The sequence below is a fragment of the Marmota flaviventris genome, chromosome 6 (genome assembly GCF_047511675.1).
Source record: "Marmota flaviventris isolate mMarFla1 chromosome 6, mMarFla1.hap1, whole genome shotgun sequence".
Lineage (NCBI taxonomy): Eukaryota > Metazoa > Chordata > Mammalia > Rodentia > Sciuridae > Marmota > Marmota flaviventris.
In genome coordinates, this window is record NC_092503.1 from 74,321,072 (window position 1) to 74,342,673 (window position 21,602).

Genomic DNA, 21,602 nt, shown 5'->3' on the forward strand with positions numbered 1-21,602 from the left:
GTTAGAAGTGATGTGGTTTTTCTGAATCTGATTATTACTTGCTTATTTTCCCTCTTTTCTGGTGATTTTAATTAAATAATGCTTATTTAACTTATTATATTTTTATAAAGCTGGAGGACAGTCTGTACAATTTCAGTATGTATTTATATAATTAGATGAACCCCTGGCATTCTTCAAGAAACCTGATATAATAGGCTGAATTAAAGAATTAGTACAAGATGACCCTTAATGAACAGAAATATGGTGTGAGATGCACCAAATAATGAAAGCTCTGTGTATCTATAAGAATAATGACACCATAATGATATCTAATGTATAATCAGTGTTTTAGTCAGCTTTTTTTGCTGCTGTGACTAAAAGATCTGATCAGACAATTTTAGAGGAGAAAAGTTATTTGGGGGCCAATAGTTTCAGAGGTCTCAATCCATAGGCAGCAGGCTTCATTCCTCAGGACTCAAGATAAGGTAGAACATTATGGTGGAAGAGTATGGCCAGGGAAGCAGCTCACATGATAATCAGAAAGCAGAAAGAGACTCCACTTGCCAGATACCAAATATATACACGCTAAAGGCACGCCCCCAGGGACCCACTTCCTCCAGCCACACTCTACCTGCCTTCAGTCACCACCCAATTAATCCTATCAGGGGATTAATTCACTGATTGGGTTATGTCTCTTATAACCCAATCATTTCTCCTCTAAACTTTCCTGCATTGTCTCACACATGAGCTTTTGAGAAAATACTTCACATCCAAACCATAACACTCAGTTAATTTAATTCTTTAAATTAATTTCAATTTCATGCTACTGCAGCTGAAGCAGAATCACTTCCTTGGACACCATAAGATGACCCATCACTACATTCATATTATGAGAGGGACAGGGAGAGAGGCATGGGAAAGAAGCTGGGAGGAGGAGAGACTCTCATTGTGTTGGGGAATTGAGTTGGGGAAGGGACTGTCCAGCAGCTGAGGGCCTCTCTCTTCCTCTCATGCTCTCACTGGGATTTGTAGTCCAGGGCTCTTACTCCTTGGAGGCCATGTGTACTATAGCGTCCACCAACCTGTTGCTACAGCCAAATTAATTTTCATACTAGGAAATATTTTTGCCAGAGTGGTCATTGAGGGTGAGGCCAGGCTCAGCATTGAAGGTGGAAGACTGGGTATCTCTGTTAACATTGCAGGAGGAAGCCTGGTCCTCCATTTAGTCCAGTATGTCCATTAGGGGCCCTAAAGCCTGCTTTACCACCTTCTTGATGTTATGGTATTTGGCAGCTTTCTTCAGGTGACAAGTCATATCCATTACCTACACTTTGGAGGTGGACACCGGAAGGCCATGCCAGTGAGCTTCCCACTGAGCTCAGGGATGACTTGGCCCAAAGGCTTGGAAACATGTGTGGACCCAGGGATGATGTTCTGTGCAGTTCTACTTCCATCATATCTCAGTTTCTCAGAGAGGCCATCTGTGGTCCTCTAAGTACCAGTGATAGCTCCCTCCATGATGCCACAGTTATGGATGACCTTAGCCAGGAGGGCTGAACAATTGGTGACACAGGAGGCACTGATGATAATCTGGAGGGAGTTGTACTTTTCCTGGTGCATGCCCACCACCAACATGGGGACATCAGCAGAAGGGGCAGAGATGATGACCTTTTAGGCTTCATCCTTCAAATGAACCCTATGGTGGGAGGTTGTACATATTTTTATACCCACTAACACTGATATCCTCAAGGTAGGCAGTATTCCATCACAAGTGGATTAATGATATTTATTAAAAAACAGGACCCCAAATGATATTATAAAGTTGGCACTGCAAGAAGTTTGGAACAAGCCAATAATGATATGTTCTCATGGGGGAGACACAATGAAAGTGGAATTTGAGAAGGATTAAAATAAAGATATTTTCCTTGGTGTCAGAACATTTTTCCAGCTTGAATAACTGATCTTCAAGAGCTTGTATTTATAATCATCATCCATAAGTTAGGGAGCTATGCCCATTGGTTATGAACCCACAGTATTCAAAATATTACTATTAGCTGCTTTTTATATAGAGAGATCATGATCATGTCTGGGTAGTTATAAAGGGAGATCAGTGAATTATTGCTGGCAATAATTGCACTAGTTGTAGTGTCCTTGTCCAGCCATTCTTCTGTCTCTGACACCATACAAATATGAGCAGCATGTGTTTGCATGATGCCCAAAGGGCAATCAAATGAGGCTGACTGATTTTAATATTCAGATTGAACTCTTAGTGTTAGGTTTGTAACTACCAGGCACTAACTTGTGAGTTAGCAATGTCAGACACTGAGTAATTATTATGTATTTGAATCTGTGCATATTGTTTTTATGTATAAAATCTATTAAATCCAGGAACTCAAACATAATAGGAATATATTACTTCATTTATAGTTCTGCCTGGCATCTTTCAAGGTATATAAAGACACAAAGAGTACAACTTCACATTAAAGGGTTTCCTGTGGTAAGCAGCATATATATATATTATTTATGTTAATAATCTGAAATTTACAAAGGCCATTTTAATAGTGGGTGGAAGAAACTTTTCATTTTATTTTTTTCCAGGTTATTGACATTGGTCCTGAAAAAACAGGGAATTAAAAAAATTCTCTTCCCTTACTTCAGTTTCTCTCTCTACTTCTTTGTAAGTTTGGTGAACCACATGACCCAAATATAATACTTTCTGGTATTTTTACAAATGGATATTTCAAGTAGCAGAGTCAGAATTTCTGCAATATAGAATGTGTTTCTTATGTCACATAAGCTCAGCTGCAAAGTTTTTTAAAAATTAACATGACGTTTCTATTTTTGTTTATTTGTAGCAGATAATGGTTTTAAGAAAATCTATAGGCTTTTATTTCTACAGGTTGACACTGTGAAACTAAACTGTTCAAGCTTTTTGCTAGAATGTCTCAGAATGAGTTGGAAAGAATGCCAGTTGTTGAACTTCATGTTTTCTCTCCCTTGTCAAGTCTGGTGTTAGGAGCTGCCTTAGTTAGGACTGTGGATTTATTTTCTATCCCTGTAACTATGGACACTGATGATGGGGAAAGGGGAGTTTTGGTTAGGGAGAAATGAGGCACTCTTTGGTCAATGCTATACTTAGGATAATATTCATGGGATTACAGAATTTAAAAATGTAGAGGATATCAGAGATGATCACATCCCTCACTTTCTAGAAGGAAATGGATTCCCAGAGGTTAAGTTGAGCTGCTGGTGGTAACTCATCCCAGTGGCAAAAAAAGATTGCAGCAGTGTGTGGAAATCTGGTTGTATTACCTAAGTTCAGGCCACATTTTCTCCCCTGGGGTTTTTGGTTTGGGTCAGCCTCATTTTTCCCTGCCTGTTTCCATCTCTTCACTTAAGCAGATGTGTCCTCAGTCTCTCCCAGTGAGAAGTCTTGCAAACAGAGGGTTTCCCTTAAGCTTGTGCCTATGTCCACTTCACAAAAGGCCTCATTATGATCTTCACCATCATTATAACATTTTTCTTGGAGATGCATTAAGAATGGAGAAGAGAGGAGTAAAGAAGGGAGAAAGGAGATTTTCTTCATGATTACTCTCTATCTCAAGAGGACACACCACTTCTTTTTCCTCTCTTTCTTCCTTCTGAGCAAAACCTGCCTATGTAGACGCATGTGGACTTTATGGCTCAGGCTTCTGTACTCCATGGAAACTGGTTCAGTACATGTCAACAGTCATTCTTGGATTGTCAAATACAAGGGATGCTTTTCTAGGTCTTTTCTGACTTGATCCTTCTGTACATCAACACATTTGGTAACTTGCCCCTTGAAATAGTTCTTCCTGCATCTTCTGTAACAAGACTGACTTCTCTCTCATTTTTCTATCCTTAAATATTTCTGTTCCTGCTTCATGGGCATCTCTATAAAGGCTGTGCCATATATTGGGAGTTAGGATGATGCAGTGCTTAAAATCTTATATTCTGGAGCCAGATAACCTGTGCTTAAACCCACTTGGGTCAGTTACTTAATTTTTCAGTGCCTCAATTTTGTCATCTGAAAAATGGTGATATTACTAGTACTGTTACTTAGTGTTTTGCAAATTAATTTTTTATTGATTTTTTAAAAAAAATAAATGTCAACAGAATGCATTACAATTCTTATTACACATATACAGCACAATTTTGCATATCTCTGGTTGTATATAAAGTATGTTGACATTAATTCGTGTCTTCATACATGTACTTTGGATAATGATATCCATCACATTCCACCATCCTTGCTAATCCCCTAACCCCTCCCTTCCCCTCCCACCCCACTTTCCTATCTAGAATTCATCTAATCCTCTCATGCTCCCCCTCCCTACCCCACTATGAGTCAGCCTCCTTATATCAGAGAAAACATTCGGCATTTGTGTGGGGGGGTTGCCTAACTTCAAAGTGAAGCAAATTAAATTATTTAATATTCCTAAAGTACTATGAGTAGTTCCTGGCAAATAATACATGTTATAAAAAGGAGAGAAAGAGAAAGAGAGAATGCAAGAGAGTGAGTATGTGAGTGCTCTGCTTAAGAACATTTGAATGTCTGTGATCCTCATGTGGAACTCTTGAACAAGCTTTCTAGACCCATGCTTAAGAGACAAATGAAACATGCTCACATATTCCTTTTTTGAATAGATTTAACTATTTTGCAATAACTACCCCATCTAAACTTTTGTGGCCAGATACACTACAGAGCTGCTGGACTCTGTGTTCATCTGTGTTCATTGCCCCTGCACCAGCCTCCTGCTCATATTCACCTGTCCAATGTCAGGCCAGCTTCCTCTGCCCCTGTGCTCATATTTGTAGCTTCAAACTTGTGTGTTAAATATAATCTCAGTAAAAATTAACATGGTGTCTACAGCCTTTTCCCCATTCTTACAGAAATATAAAGAACAGAAAGGTGTTTATTATAATTATCACAGGAGAAAGCATTGGGAACCAAAGAGGAAAGATACTTTCCAGAGCTCTGGGTGCAGGATGGTGGTGTGAGTGGTGGCATGGAGGTTGTGCTTGCAGAAGCTTTGATCTCCAGCTATGTGGCAGGGAGAAGTGACATTCTCATGGGCTGTTTCTATAGGAGGAGGTAATTCTCAGACAAACAAGTGTTCCCCACAGAATTTAATGCAAGCACTGTTGGCACTGCTGTGGTATATGAGGGCAGTGCCAGGGACAGGGTGGGTAGAAAGGAAGAATTTATCCTGGTTTGTCTAATCTCCATATAACCCCACAGTGTTCAAGAAATTGGTGTAAAGAACTTGGGTCATTTTTGAGATGACCTTTAGCTATTATGCCGTAGTCCCTCATCAACTGCTGAGACTGAGACTGGTGCCTGGCTTCATTAGGGTACATAAGTCAATATCTTTGCAAAGCATGAAATAAAATTTCGTCATCAAACATACTCCTCTGTTTGAAATCATAGCTGAAAATTTCCTCTGTGCTTTACCACTTAGTTGCCAATACTTCCCTTGCCTCTGAACTGCCCTTCTAGCAATTATTGAAGATCTCTCTAGGCTCATGTTTGCAATAAGATTCTTCTCACTGATGGTAACTCATTTGTTCACCCAGAAAAATGTTTTTAAAATCCACTTACAATTTATGAGCTTCTTGTGGTTAGGGAAAATGCTTGATATATCTTTTGCCCCTTATTTAGTTTTGCATTTTACCTAGTGTCTTTAAGGCACATTTCACATAATTGCTACAGTAAATCCTAAAACAAAATAAAAAACAATAATAAAATAAACAAAAAAAACCCTTTGTTCAATAAAAAGGTAGAGTAATTGCTCCATTTTACAGATGGAGAAAATGAGGCTCAGTGGTGTGGAGTGAGCTGCTCAAGGACATGTGACTTATAATTGGTGATTTTTTTTGGTAGTGGAGATTGAACTCAGTGGTGCTTAACCACTGAGCCACATCCCCAGCCCTTTAAAAAATATTTTATTTAGACACAGGGTGATGAGTGGCTTTATCCAACTATATTGTGAGAGGTTGGGTCAAGCCTTTGTAGGTTTGTCTTTCTCTGTTTGATATTAAGAGGACAAAATAAATATAAAAGTAAATAAATAAATAGAAAAAAGAAAACCATCAAGATGTTACATTCTGTTATATCTTTTTATTTTAGCATCTCTAGAAACAGAACCAGATTGCTGCCTTCTCATTCTGCCTCCATCACAGGCTACACAAGGATGAGCTGTTGGGCACCTTCTCAGTATTTCACAAAGTACCTTAGTGTGTGTGTGTGTGGGGGGGGGCTGGAAATACCACACTTGACAGAGGGGCATTCCTCAAAGGAACGTTGTGGAGAATTTTAGTATTTTAAGTTTCTAAGGGAAATAAATATCCACTTAGTGGGTTTTGGGGAAATGTGGATGCTAAGAAATTGGTGCTGACACTTGAATTCTGAGGACTATGATTGTAATGGAAACTTATAAAGAAAATGCACAGTTTTAACACAATCTATAGAAGAACAGTGTGGCACTGCAGGCTTAACTGACATTCCTGCAAGGCTGTTGCAGTTTTGATAACACTTCGACAAACTGTTTGACTTAATAGAACACCTCTGTGCTTGGACCCAGAATCATAGTTTGATGATGGATGGGGCCAATAAAGGATAAATATATTGGGTATTTCAGGATTAAAGATCAGAATCTCATGACACACTGAGGGTCTAACTTCATTTGTTGCTAAGTGGGTCCCCTTGTTCTTATGCCTTCCATGGTGATTTAATTTCAGTGAAATAGCACTTATTGTCTTTAAAGACGTTTTTAAGATTGATGTGAGGACTTACAAGGGTAGATGACACAAAACTGGTGTCCTCTAGTCCCTCCCTATTTAGGGAAGAAACTGGACTCCTACAAAATCCATCAGTTTGGAAGCCCTAAGTATTGCATTTCAATAGCTGCACAGGAAAAAAATCTATATTAAGTGTGTATACAGGCTAATCCCTAGTCTACAGAGTCAGCTATTTAAACCCTATTTCTGTGATATTCAATAGAAATTTGAGTTTCTTGTTAGGTTTCGGGGACTCCTGGGTTTATAAGACATGAACCTTGCTTTTGTGGTGCGGAAGAGATGTAAACAAAGCATGTGTGGGCAGGGCAGCTGGGCAAGTCTGTCCAACTACAGCAGGACAGAGGGGAAGGAGGGACCAGCTAGTTCAGGGAATGAAGGATGAAGTCAGGAGGAAAGGAAGGGCTGGGGAGAGGAGGGAGTTTAGCTATAATAAGGAGTGGTTACCAGTGGGCCAGGAACAGAGACATTCTGGGTAGAGGGAATGGCTTGTGCCTTCTGTTATACCTATCTTAAATGGACACTTAAAGGTTAATCAATCACATTTTACATTTAGAGTTTCCTTCAAAAACATGGTCTTGATTCAGTTTCTCAATTTTATGTAATGGTAGAAACAAAATTATTTCACTTTTATTCCAGTGTGGAAATGGAGTACACAAGTAATGGAAAGAACCATGAAATAAAGGACTGAAATAATGTTTAGGGTAGTACCTAGATTACTCACAATGCTGGCACCACTGCTGCTCTTCTAAAAATTCTGACTGCTTCATCAGTGATGAAGTTTTTGATAAATATGATGGACAAGATGTGACATTAAGTTGGATAACTGGTTTGTATGAATGTCTGGATGTTTCATTTTACAGTCAAAACTTTATCTGAAACTGCACTTGTTTGTTCTTATTGCAATCTTTCATGCACTGTATATTGTTTTTCTGGAAATAGTCATTAACTGGCATAGTAAGTCACTATCATTTGTTCTCATTTTCTGAAAAGACATACTCCTTTTTTTTAAAAACAAAGTCTAAGATCTGCTAAAATATTCGTAATCCAAAAATGTGATTCTGTTAGATTTTTTTTAAAAAGCAGAGGGCTGGTTCTGAGTTTGGCACAAATAGCAGAGAAAAAGACATCAATTAAAGTATAAATTATAAAACTTATCAGTTATATTTTTAAAAATTTCAGCCTCCTAAAAAACTGGCCAGAGCAATTAGATGAAAGAAATTAAAGGGATACAAATAGGAAAAGAAATCAAATTAGCACTATTTGCTGATGATGTGATTCTATACCTAGAAGACCCAAAAATTTTCACCAGAAAACTTCTAGAACAAGTAAATGAATTCAGCAAAGTACCAGGATATAAAATCAACATATGTAAAATGCCCATAAATCAAAGGCATTTCTGTATATCAGTGTAAAGTCCTCAGAATGGGAAATAAGGAAAACTACCCCATTTACAATAGCCTCAAAACAAACAAACAAACTTGGGAATCAAGTAATGAAGAGGTGAAAGACATCTACGATGAAAACTACAGAATGATAAAGAAAGAAATTAAAGAAGATCTTAGAGGATGGAAAGATCTACCTTGTTCTTGGATAGGCAGAATTAATATTGTCAAGATGACCATACTACCAAAAGCAATGTATAGATTTAATGCAATTCTAATCAAAGTCCCAGTGACATTCCTCATAGCAATAGAAAAAGCAGTCATGAAATTCATCTGGAAAAATAAGAGACCCAGAATATCTAAAGCAATCCTTAACAAGAAGAATAAAGTAGGTGGCATCACTGTACTAGACCTTAAACTATATTACAGAGCAAAAACAACATGGTACTGGTACCAAACTTGTAGACCATGATACAGAATAGAGGACATAGAGACTAACCCATAAATTACAGTTATATTAGACAAAAGCACCAAAAATATACATTGGAGAAAAGATAGCCTCTTCAACAAATGATGCTGAGAAAACTGGAAATCCATATGCAACAAAATTAAATTAAACCCTATCTCTCACCATGCACAAAACTCAAAGTGGATCAAGGAACTAGGAATTAAACCAGAGACATTGCGTCTATTAGAAGAAAAAGTAGGTCCAAATCTCCATCATGTTGGATTAGGACCCAACTTCCTTAATAAGACTCCTATAATGCAAGAATTAAAATCAGGAAACAATAAATGGGACAAATTCAAAACTAAAAAGCTTCTTGTCAGCAAAAGTAACAATTAGTGAGGTAAATAGAGAGCCTACAGAATGGGAGCAAACTTTTACCACTTGCACATCAGGTAGAGTACTAATCTCTAGGATATATAAAGAACTCAAAAATCTTAACCCCCCAAAACAAATAACACAATCAATAAATGGGCCAAAGAACTGAACATCCACTTCTCAGAAGAGGATATGCAATTAATCAACACACATATAAAAAAATGTTCAACATCTCTAGAAATTAAAAAAATGCAAATAAAAATAACTCCAAGGTTTCATTTCACTCCAGTCAGAATGGTAGCTATTAAGAATAAAGGCACACTCATACATTGCTAGTGGGACTGCAAATTGGTGCAGCCAACATGGAAAGCACTAAGGAGAATTCTTGGAAAACTGGGAATGGAACCACCATTTGACCCAGGTATCCCACTCCTCAGTCTATACCCAAAGGACTTAAAAACAGCATACTACAAGGACACAGCCACATCAATGTTTATAGCAGCATATTTCACAATAGTTAAACTGTGGAACCAACCTAGATGCCCTTGAATAGATGAATGGATAAAGAATATTTACTATATATACACAATGGAAACCTATTCAGTATTGAAAAAGAATAAAATCATGGCATTTGCTGGTAAATGGATGGAGTTAGAGTTGGAGAATATAATGCTAAGTGAAGTTAGCCAATCCCAAAAAGCCAAATGCCGAATGTTTTCTCTGATATAAGGATGCTAATTCATAATATGGTTATAGGAGGTGTGTGTGGGAGGGTTAGATGAACTCTAGATAGGGTAAAGGGGAGGGAGAGGAAGGGAGGGAGTATGAGGGTAGGAAAGACAGTGGAATGAAATGAACATCATTACCCTAAGTACATGTATGAAGACCCTAATGGTGTGACTCTACTTTGTGTAAAATCAGAGATATGAAAAATTGTGCTCTATATGTGTAATATGAACTGCAATGCATTCTGCTGTCATACATAACAAATTAAGTTAAATAATTTCATTCTTACTTCTGTTTCTTTTGCATGTTTTTATTAGTGTGCTATACCTAATAGTGGCGTTCATTGTGACAGATTCATGCATACAACATAATTTGCTCCATTTAATTCCCTAGTACTTCCCTTCTCCCTTCCCTCCTCCCTCCCCTGAATACCCTTCCTCTACTTGTCTGCCTTCTATTTATTTATTATTTTTAACTTGCATATTTCCATTTCTTAAAAGAAGGAGAGGCAGGGGAGAGAGGGCGTGGGGGTGGCAGCAGGCATCACAAAAGGAAAGGAATATATTTGTTATGTGGCTTTTCTTATATCTCTAAGATCATCAATAATAGACAGCATTTATGAAATGCTTACTCTGAACCTTTCAAAACAAATCTCTAAGGTAGGAAATATTATGATGATACTCATTTCGCAGTTTAGTAAACCGATGCCCAAGATGTGAAGCCACATGTCACCTGTGTGTGCATGTTCTCGGAACTGTTCTTCTACAGCTGCCTTCAATTTACACCTTTACTTTGTAGTAAGGGGCTCTCCCTGGCTAAATTTCTAGGGACTATTTCCTCCTGTGAAGTATATGTGTGAGTATGATGTGTGTTTCTACATGGGTGCATACTTATATATGTATGCTTTGTATATGTGGACCATCTGGGCAAAGTTTCATAAGCAACTGTTGTACTAGTCAAGATTAGGTAGGCCACGGCAGCAGTAACAAATGATCCATGAATCCTGATAGCTTAATACAGCAGAAGTTCCTGCAAACTTATGGAAAAATTTCTTCCTGTCCAACGTGGGATCAGACGTGGGGATAGGAGATGGTGATGGGAAGTTTGTAAATAATAAAAGGGCATAGAATAATATAACTTTAAAGCATTTATTAGGAGTAAACTCATACTCAAAATTTCTGGGCAATCTCAGCCTGCCCAACCACTTCACCTCTCCCCCTGACGTTTCTTGAGGATAGGCAAGACTGTGGGTCACAAGTCTAAATTCACTCTTGTGACATACTCTGGACTCCACTGGACATGTGGGATTTTTGAATGACTGATATTCTCTCTCTCTCAGCTTTGCCTCCATCCAGCTGTCATCTTCCCACTACATTGGGTGCTGCCATGCAGAAGACTGATAGAGCAAGGCTTTGCCTGTGATCAAGTCTCTGGATATCAGTAACAATGAAACTCTCTCAAAAATGCTCAGAAGGAAGAAGGAATGCAGCTTATTTCTTTTTTTTTTCCTGATTGAATTTTCATCACTATGTTCTGTGTCATTGCCACATTCAATATGGCACCTTGGCATATTGAATATTTCAAGCTGAAGGAATTTATAGAAGCTGGAAGTTCTCTCTGCACCCCCTCCCGAGCCCCACTGCCTTTTCCCTGAACTAGGTCATAAGAGTCTCATGTGAGAAGTACTCTCCCCAAACCTGTAGAGAAGAACATCCTTATCTTAAAAGATGAAGAAATACAGGGAGGAATCTGAATGAACAGGCCTTGATGGGTTCCCCAGTTCTCTGATATTTATCTCATACTCTATTTGAATCATATTTCTCCAGGACTGACCACTCTTAATCAATCCTATTACATAAAATACTCTGGTTTAACTGCCTCTTTGGGTCTTTATTTCCTCCCATGTCATGTAAAAATTAGATCAAATTTTATGCTTTTCTCTTATTGATCCATGTTTTATTATAGGAGTTCCAGTCATGAACTTAGAAGAGTTGAAGAAATATATATCCTCTCTTGCAACTGGCTCTTCCAAAGGACATTTATCAATTAACTGATTTATTGATAAATTGATCCATCTATCTCTGTGAAAGATATTTATAATATTCTTACCAGAAGTCCTTCTGGCCTAGGTCATTTGCATCACCTTTTTGATACTTAATTAAATAAACTGAAATGAGATTTTAGCATTTTTTCAGCCAGCTACTTCCCCAAGCAACTAATACAACTCACCAAATGTTGATACCTCTGTGCCCAGTCCACCAGATTTCCCTCAGAATTCGACTATGTTAAGTTCTTGATGGACATTCAATCCCTAATAAGGTAGGGGGAAGAAAATATCATATGACCCTCCAGCGTTCTTTTGAGGTCACAAACATGAAACAGAATCCTTGATATAAATATCTCCACAATACACAACCAATGCAGGGCAAGTAAAATATCATAGCCATAAAACTCACCTCCTGAATTATGAGAGGTCCAAAGGAAGTTAGGCTAGATCTTTATCCTGGAAAGTTTTTCTCGTGGAAGTTATTAACAGAATAAATATGATAATGTAAACATATCCATTGCTTCATGTTGTAGACTTATTAATGCACAAGTATTCCAACCTGATACACCTTGGCACAAGCTTTGGGACATTTGTTTCTTAGCCTGGTTCTTGGCCTCTGCAGCATCAGAATGGTAGAATGGACTTTCACACAGGCCTCAGAGTGATAGACTATGAGTTCTTTGAACCAAACTTGTGTGGGAAGGATGGGTTTAAGAAACTGAAAGAGCTCTTGTGCATGAGGCAGCCTGTGTACTTAAGGAGTTAGGAGAAAATCTCTTTCCAAAGATACTCTTCTGCCCTTCCACTCACTGCCAGTGGTAGATGGTCGCTTTGTCATAGCGACAGAAATTGTACTAATTAGTGATTCACTTATGTTAACAAGCATCCCTTTTAAGATGTAATTACTTTGAGATGGCAATTGCTAATTCACAAGTTCATGCAAATTTTCTTAATCATATTGCTTTCTCCTTAACACCTCGCTGTGACTGTTCTTTCTGAAGGAAATTAGAAGGAAATTTTGGAATTTGGTGGTGTTGGGGGCTGAGTAAGGGTGGGCACAGGGCAGAGACAAGAAAGAAAAGGTATTTTAATGTATTTTTTTTTCTAATTATCAAAATCTTTGATGCAGTTCAGTGGAGTCAGGCTTTGGGGCCAGGTTGCTCTTGCCAGTCCTGTGAGTTTGGGACATTGCCTCACTGCCACATACCTCAAAGACAGGAAGGAAACACTAATACTCACATCAGAGGATTCTGTTGTTATTGTACTTAAGATTAGTTGAGTTAATGCATGTGAAGACTTTAGTGCACAGAAACACTCAATAGATATCAACTATTTTGAACAATTTAGAAAATATAAACAATAAGAATTTCTTGAAGATCCATAACATGTCTCCAAACCATTGCACCTTTACAATGTCCACTGTTAATATTTTGCCCTGTTTTTATCCAGGATGTTTACATTCCATATAAAAAAACATAGAAATTTAGATCACATTTTTTTTTCAGATAATATTAGCTATGAATACTTTGGGGGAGACTTTGTGCAGGAGGTGGGTCAGTAAATGCATTTCCAGTTAGATTAGAAAGGTGTTCACAGGCTAGGGGTACAGTAAAAACAAAGGCATAGGAAGACCTGAGGATACCTGTGGGGGGTGGGGTGGGCAGGAGGGCTCAGGAGGTGGAGAGCTGAAGGAGCACTTGGGTCTCATTTTGGAGGAACAGGAATACTTGCTCTTTAGGCACTAACAGTGGTTTAAGTTTGCGGTGGGTTACAGGACATCAGTTAGGAGTTGCCTGCAATAATCTAGGGATAAGGGACTTGAACTGTTCACATTTGAATAAACAGAAAGTTATGGGAGACAGTATAGAGAAAGAATTAACAAAATGTGCGGATAAGAGGCTGTTGGAGAAGAGGGAAGAGATAAAAACAACCATGAGAATTCTAGAAAGTATAAATGGTAGGGTGTTATAGAGAGACAGGAAAGAGGAGGAAAAGTCATTCTGGTTGTTGTAGCTTTCAGATGAGAAAACAACAACCACCGCAACATTAGTAGTTGTCTGTTAAGCATTAAGTATAACTCTGGCATTGTGCTGAGCACTTTATATGCAAAATCTTGTTTGATCTCCATAAGATTATTCTTTTCTCCACAATTTATAGATGAGCAAATATTATGGGGAGAAGTGAATTCCTCTTCAAAGTAACACAGCACATAAAAAGCAGGGCCATAGTTGGAGGCCTGCCTACCACTGAACCTGATGTCCACCCTACTCAATGATAATGCCTCCATGCTTAGTCTGAGGTGTATGTGTGGTATTTTTTCACTGTTTCCAGCACAGAGATGGAAATTTGGATTTGAAGTCTAGGAGAGAAATCAGGATATATTAGAGATGTGCAGATGATCAACATGAACAGAATTAATTGAAGTACACACTATATAATAATACAGATTATTATATAGTGTACAGATTATTATATAGTGTGTATAATGAGAATATACAAATAATCTGAAAATGTAACTATAGAAGAATGAATATCTAATGGTGACTAAATGGAATGAGATAAACTGATATAAAGTCAGAATGACAAGAAAGAATTAGAATTAGGGAATTTTCAAAAAGTTAATTATGAAGATAAATATCCAGGAAGCAGGGGTCAACAGCATTAGGTTTCCAAGAGGTCTTGCAGGATGCGAATTAAGAAAATGGGTTAGATTTGTGACTATAAGTCCCTTAAAGACATTTAAGAGAGAATGTTTAGAAGATTAACAAAGAGGAGTAAAGATTGCAAGGTTAATAGTACATGGCTAAGAAGTTCAGAAAATGAGTGGACGAGTGTAGATAACTTTTTCAAGGGCTGATGTCAGGAAACATACCATGGAATGATAACTTAATGGGGGAATGAAATAAAACAGGTGAACCTTTTGCTTTGTTTGTTTCTGATTAATTTTGTTTTCTCTTTAAAGATAAGAAAGATCTCTATCTGACAGGAAGGGAACAGGTGAAGATGAAGGAGAAAGGTAAGATAGCGAATACAAAAAGATAAAGGGCCTCCTTGAAAAGGAGGAGGTTGCTACCCACTTCTGAGAGAGAGTGAAGGAAAGAGCATGCAGTATGGGGGTAGGTGAGAGATATTGCCATGGAAGGAACTGGAGATCAGATCATAGCTAAGGGCAGTGAAGACAAGCACTTTCTGGAGATGGTTATGGAGTGGAAGATGTTCTGACTAACCATGACGAAAGGTTAGGAATTTTTAAAAAGATACTCTAGTCCTTTGAGGCTTACCTGATTTATCAGAGAAGAACATATACCAATTTAAAACCAAATTTAAAATTCAATCAATGTGCTATACAAATTCTTTAGTTAAATAAACATATTAGTTATTGAAGACATCTTCTTTTACTATAGCAGTAAGGGAAAAGATGCATCATCATATAAGTTATGTGCTAATTCAGTTTTCCTTTCAATTATTTCTTGGACCTGAAGAACAGAAAGAACAGTGTCTTCTATGTCTATCTGAGGAATTGGTCATAAAGATTCTTTCTCTGTCCAGTGCTTTACCTATTGTCTAATAGGTGCACATGCTAAAGGAATGGAAAGGCAGAAAACTCTTGAATATAATTCACATTGGAAAAATATTTCTAGAAAAGGGATGGTCTTTCCCCGCTGAATAACCACTATTCCAGAAAAATTGTATAGAAAAGAAAGTAATACTCAAGAGCAACTCAGAGAGTTCTTCTAAGACCTTGTTAAAGGAGCTGTTGCAAGTGTTCTTGAAATTTGATACTTTGCCAGTAAAAATATTTCTTTTCCCTTAAATTTATGAAGGCTGCACAGAGTGCTCTAAGCTTCTTGAAATTCCAATTAGTACTTTCAGATTGTACAGCAATAATAATTTCTTAAACAGCCTCAAGCTCTTTTCTAGGAATGGTGATGAGTTTTGCAGATTAAGTTAAATTTCTGTGTAAGCATTTTAAAACATCTGGTTACATTTAGGCTACTGGTCCTTAGGCCAAGTCAGAAATGCTAATTATAGGGTTCTGAAGGATTGGCTTTGGCCTTGACACGATTATCTAAAACTCAGTTAACAGCACAGTGGAGGGCTCTTTACGGTCATATACACTAATTTCTGCTAGTTGCTACTCTTTCACATTTGAAACTCAGGAATGTGGCTTGTTGGATTTTTCATATTTAGAAGTGTTATATATAAACATCATGTTTTATATCCTTCACAGTTTTTATACACTCCATTTGATCCTCACAAATCCCTATGAAATATGCAGGTCAGAGCAATATTATTTTTCAACAGGGAAATAAGTCTGTAGTAAAGATGATTTATCCAAAGTCTCCTGCTTGTCAACATGGAAATCAGGATATAAGAGAACCCCCTTTCTCTTGTTTCTGCTTTTAACTGACATTTTAATGTTTATTTATCATGGGATTTGATTTGAGAGTAATAATAAAAGTGAATTTTGTTTTTATTATTTGGAAATAACATACAACTTCCACTTTTCTATGTCTGAAATGATTTAACATCAGCAGTGTCATACAGGGAGCCAAATCCTATGTGGAATTAGTGTGGACTTTCCAGTCAGACAAGCCTAAGCTGGAATTCCAGTTCTGCCCCATGTTAGTATTGAATTACCTCTATAAAACTATTTAACCTTCCTAATCATTTGCTTCCTGAGCTTTAAAAAAATGTTGACAATACTTAATATAGAGGTCCTCATGCAGAGCACATGGTACAATGTACTATCTCAGTACATGATAGATAGTAAGTTAAAAATTGCTCACAGCAAATATCATTGTCAGCAAAGGATTAACAATGCCAAATTGGATAATAAAATTACTATTTTAATTATATCTGTATGTTTGATATTGTGTTTTTAGAAAAGAAATAATTTGTCATTTTTTTGGTACTGGTGTGTTATTGATCACTTCAATTTCATTTTATTTTGCATATGTACATTTTCTTATTTTCTATAATAAACAAGGGATGATTCTTATAGTGGATATAAAGTTATAAAATAAAATTTTCTTTAATTACTCTGTGTTAAAATATTAATTATGTGAAAAAAGGACAGCTTTCTAAAAAATCAATAGACCTTGGATAAACAGAAATGGTTGATATTTAAAACAAAATTCAATATACCTCTTCCTTCTGCTACTTTGCATTCATTTACTCATTCAACAAATAATACATAAGTGGCAACCATGTTCCAGGAACTATGAGGAGAAAAAAAAGATGGAACTCTTAACTCATAACTGGTTATTGATAACTTATCTTTTCATTAGAATGTGGAAATGCAAAGAAACAGCCCCAATTTGAGCAGCCAGATGCATGTACTCTATATGCACAGGTAAGCTTGCTAAAACAGAGCAGGACATAGAAATTCAGCTCCAGGGAAATAAAGGATTATGCTTATCATAATTCAATGGCAACTGAAAAACTAATTTTTAAAGAGAAGGTAGTTTATTTGCCATTGAAAAAATCTTAAAAAACATACTAGGAATAGGTATTTGCTATCATTAAAATATTAAAATACTTCATGCAAGGAAAAATAATTATAGGTTTTCATGAAAAGAACTTTTGCCTTGGGATAGAATAACTTAACTAAAATTCAAGGAATCCTTGAAATAGCATGTTGTGAATTCTGTCCTGTATTTGCCACATGTTGGAACCAATATATTTCCCCTTCTTTCAAGATGTAGGTCAAAGTGAACACATTTTTTTATTCAATGTTTAAAATTTTAGTTAAACAGCATTGGTACTTATTGATTTATTTTTAACATTATAATTAGGAAGAAATGCATATTTTCAGAAGGTGCCTATTATAGAACTGGCAGCTGAATCTGAATCCTGTTTCTGTCCTAATTACTTGTATGATCTTAAGTAGGTCACTGAACAATTCTGAACTTCAGTTTTCTCATCTATTAATCAGGCACAATGGTTTCTAAGGCATGGGATGGTTGTGAGGATTAAGTGTGACAAGATAAGGAACATACCTATGACAGTATCCAAGACACAGACTCAAAAATGTTCCAGTATTTAAAAAGTATGATGAATGGAGTGTAGTTTTCAGAGATTTGGTTCGATTTTGATCCTAATTTAATTATTTCTTAATAATTGTTTCTCCTGCAGAAATATATAGCCAAGTTTATATAAAAGTCAAATGGAGAGGACAGTATGATCTGGTTTCTTAAATTAATTGTTTCACCTGGTATTTTAGATAAATGTCTATTTTTTTTTAATAGAAAGGTAGTCTTGTATGTTTGCAAATATTTTCACATGACACCAGGAAATAGTGGTATGAACTGACTTTTCATGCAATAAAAATATTTTGAGTAACTACTGTGAGGCATGAATGAAACAGACATGGAACCTTCTCTAATGAGACTCATAATATGATATATGAAAGATAGAGAATAGGGAACTACAACTCTAAATTGTGTGACATGAGAGGACATGTCAGTTAAGACTGAAGAATGAAAAAAAAATTAACCATGAGATAGTAGTGAAAAATAGGAATCCAAATGCCATGAAATGGGAAAAATGCATACAAAGAAATGACAAAAGGGAAGTATGGCCAGAGTACGGAAAGTTTGCAGAGAGTGGTGTGAAATATTAAAAAACTGGTTAGTGACCTATCACCCAGGTCCTTGCAGACCTTGTCAGGGAATGTTCATTTCCTTCAGAGCACAGGGAAGGCAAAGACGGAAAGTAAAAATTATAAAATGCCTGGCCCGTGTGCTGTCATTTAGGTAAGACATATATTGTGAAAAGAAGTGGGCCAAGACTTAGTGCTGAGGGACTCTGATGTTTGGAGGTTGGATTGAGGGGATGAGGGCAGGTTGAAGCCCATGGAGACCAAAGAATGACAAAGAAGATTACAAGATCTGAGAAGGAACCCAAGGCATAATTCTAAAAAGAAAGGTTATAGGATGGCAGAAGCAATTCTTTCTCGTTTTCTTACTTGATTTTTTCTCCAACAAGTCTGTATTTCAGCTATCACATTATTACTCTGCATAACTAAAACCTAATTGTATTAACATTTTCTTCGTACATAAAGTTCTCAAGTAATTGATATTGTGATCATAATAGCAATATTTGTATTCACTTCTTTCTTTTCTCATTACTGTTTATTGAGGGAACTATTTACCAAATATTTAGAAATATCTTCATCCTTAAATTGCTCCATAAGATTATTTTGTTCCCCATCTGCCTTTTTGCCTTTATGTATGTCTCAACATGTGTTTGTTAAAAAAGAAAAAAATGAACTGGACTAAAGTAAGATGGGTGTGGATGAGTGAGATTAAAGTATCACCAGAATAATTAATTAACTTTGAAAACAGGCTATTAAAGAAAATGGTAATGTCATCTATCACTGACATACCAGTATCTTCAAAGTCACAAATATAATACAGCAAGATCATTGGGCTTGGTTGAAAAAGAGCAGGATGGATAGTAGGTTTTGTTTTACTCAACTAATATAGATTTAATAAATCAAATTTTCAGGCTGGGTGTTACTTAAACAAGTCTATGTTTGATTTGATTTTCCAAAGCATCACCAGAAAATTAATTTTACTTCATTGTCAATGCTACCAAACAATTTCCTTGGTTTTGAAGTAATTCAAGGAAGGCTTAAAAAAAGAGAGCCAAGAATATATTTTCACAGTTGATTTTATCTGTCTTCTAATATCCTGACTTATTTCATAATTTAGAAATGTATTTGAAGCTACAGCCACCTTGGCCACTGGTAAAATACATGTTATTTTCTTTTCTCAGAAGAAGTTGTTCTTTCAATTTGGGTCTCATTAATGTTTCTACATTGTTCTCTTAGCTATGAAGAAAATACTGTACTCTTTGGCATTATGGCAAATAGTATACAATTACAGATTTTGCTTGAAGTTATTTCTTAATAGTCCAGGTGGTATTTATACTTGCATATGGAATACTTTAGTTTTAAGTAAAATTCTAAAGTCAATTTATATTAATTAAAATAACAGCAAATGGTCTCTTTTCTAATCATTATTTCTGATAAAGTTAGGACAAAGTGTTCTGAATTTGTGTCTTCATATAGTTTCAGTTTGAATACATAAGGAATAAGACTTAAAAACTATATAATGAAAGTATTCTCTTTCTCTCTCCCTCACTTTGTTCCTTTTCTCTTGTGTTTCACTAAGCTTTAAAGTGGCATATAAACATGTTTCTCTCTCTCTCTCTCTCTCTCTCTCTGTTACAGTAAATATAAGACTAGTAAGACATGTGAAGCAAAAGAAAAAGTAAAAGGTAGAAAAAGTAAAATGAAATCAGGAGTGAGATTAAATACCTAAATTGTAGCCACATAATCCCATGTACTTATTAGAAGTGGGTGGTGGATGTGAAACTAAGGCTTCTGATTGTCAATGTGAGTATGGAAAAACACATTTTTCCATAAGGAAAAAATAAGCTAACCTAGGGTAATCAGCATTATTCTTGACAGTGAGACCAAAAGAGCTGTTCTACACTTGATCCTTTTTGAGGGGCACTGTGTAACACAATCAACAAAATCCTCAACAACATTCTCAAAAATTAACACAGAATCACTCATATGGCCTTATGGCATTAATCCAAAATATAACTCAATAAAATAAATTCAGGTTCAAGGGGTTGGGAATATGGTGGGCACTTATAATGTGGTCAAGGGGAAACAGTCTGTAATGAACTACTTCTATTCAAATTACATAATATTTTGATGAATGGTAAGTTTCATATATTTTATAGCAGTGATCATCAAACTATAGGTTATATCTGCTAGTGGGTACTAAAATTAACCAACTTTTTAAAAAAAATAATAAAATAAATAGAAATAGGATGAAACAGAAAAATCAGAGTGTTTTGAGAAATGTTTCAATATTTACTATCATTTTGTGTGCTGGTCATGAAGCAATATGTATTTCCTACTACGGGTCTATTATGGGATTTTGAAAATTCTGAATTGAGACAATTCTCATAAGTTATCTTCTTTGCTTAAATTTGGGGATGGCATTGTTTGGCAGTATCTCTGAGATTATCTCTTGGTGAGCACCTTGAGACCTGCAATTCTGTGTTTAATTATCAGCTACAATAGATGGTAGATTGCAGAGAAGGGGAGTGGAAGGGAAGCACTGATATGTGTTTGGACAAATGAGGTCATTGGCAGTCCTACATACTGCTCTACAATGTGGTAAACCAAGACAGTATGTACCAGGCAGACCAGGATTTTTTATGGAGAAAAAAGGAAAACCTATATAAATAAATGCATTGCTTAGTTAAAAGTTGGAAGCCACCAATCCAAAATAGTGATTTGGGTCCTCTTTTCAGGGGAAGACCAAAGTTTCAGAGGTAAGAAATATGGTAACTGCATCATTGTGGTAAAATTACAGCAGGTACAATGAGATTAATCTAGAAAATAATACCTTCCTTCTCTTTCCATAAGGTAAGTATCCCTTATTCTAAAGACTTTTTTTTTGTTTTGTTTTAGATCTCAAGAATTTGATCAGATTTCAGAGGATTTGTCACTGATACATAGAAGTGCTTTTGATTTATGGGTATTGATTTTATATCCTGATACTTTGCCGAATTCATTTACTAGTTCTCAAAGTTTTCTGGTAAAGCTTTTTGGATCTTCTAGGTATAGAATCATATTATTAGCAAAGAGTGCTAATTTAAGTTCTTCTTTTCCTATACATATCCCTTTAATTTTTTTCGTCTGTCTAATTGCTCTGGCCAGTGTTTCAAGAAAAATGTTGAATAGAAGTGGTGAAAGAGGGCATCCCTGTCTTGTTCCAGTTTTTAGAGGGAATGC

General features: G+C 36.3%; 1 pseudogene; it reads right to left on the minus strand.

The window, feature by feature from the left end:
- Window positions 1-1,021: 1,021 nt before the first annotated feature.
- The window catches only part of LOC114086882 (glyceraldehyde-3-phosphate dehydrogenase-like), a 41,138-nt pseudogene continuing 20,557 nt past the window's right edge, over window positions 1,022-21,602 (minus strand).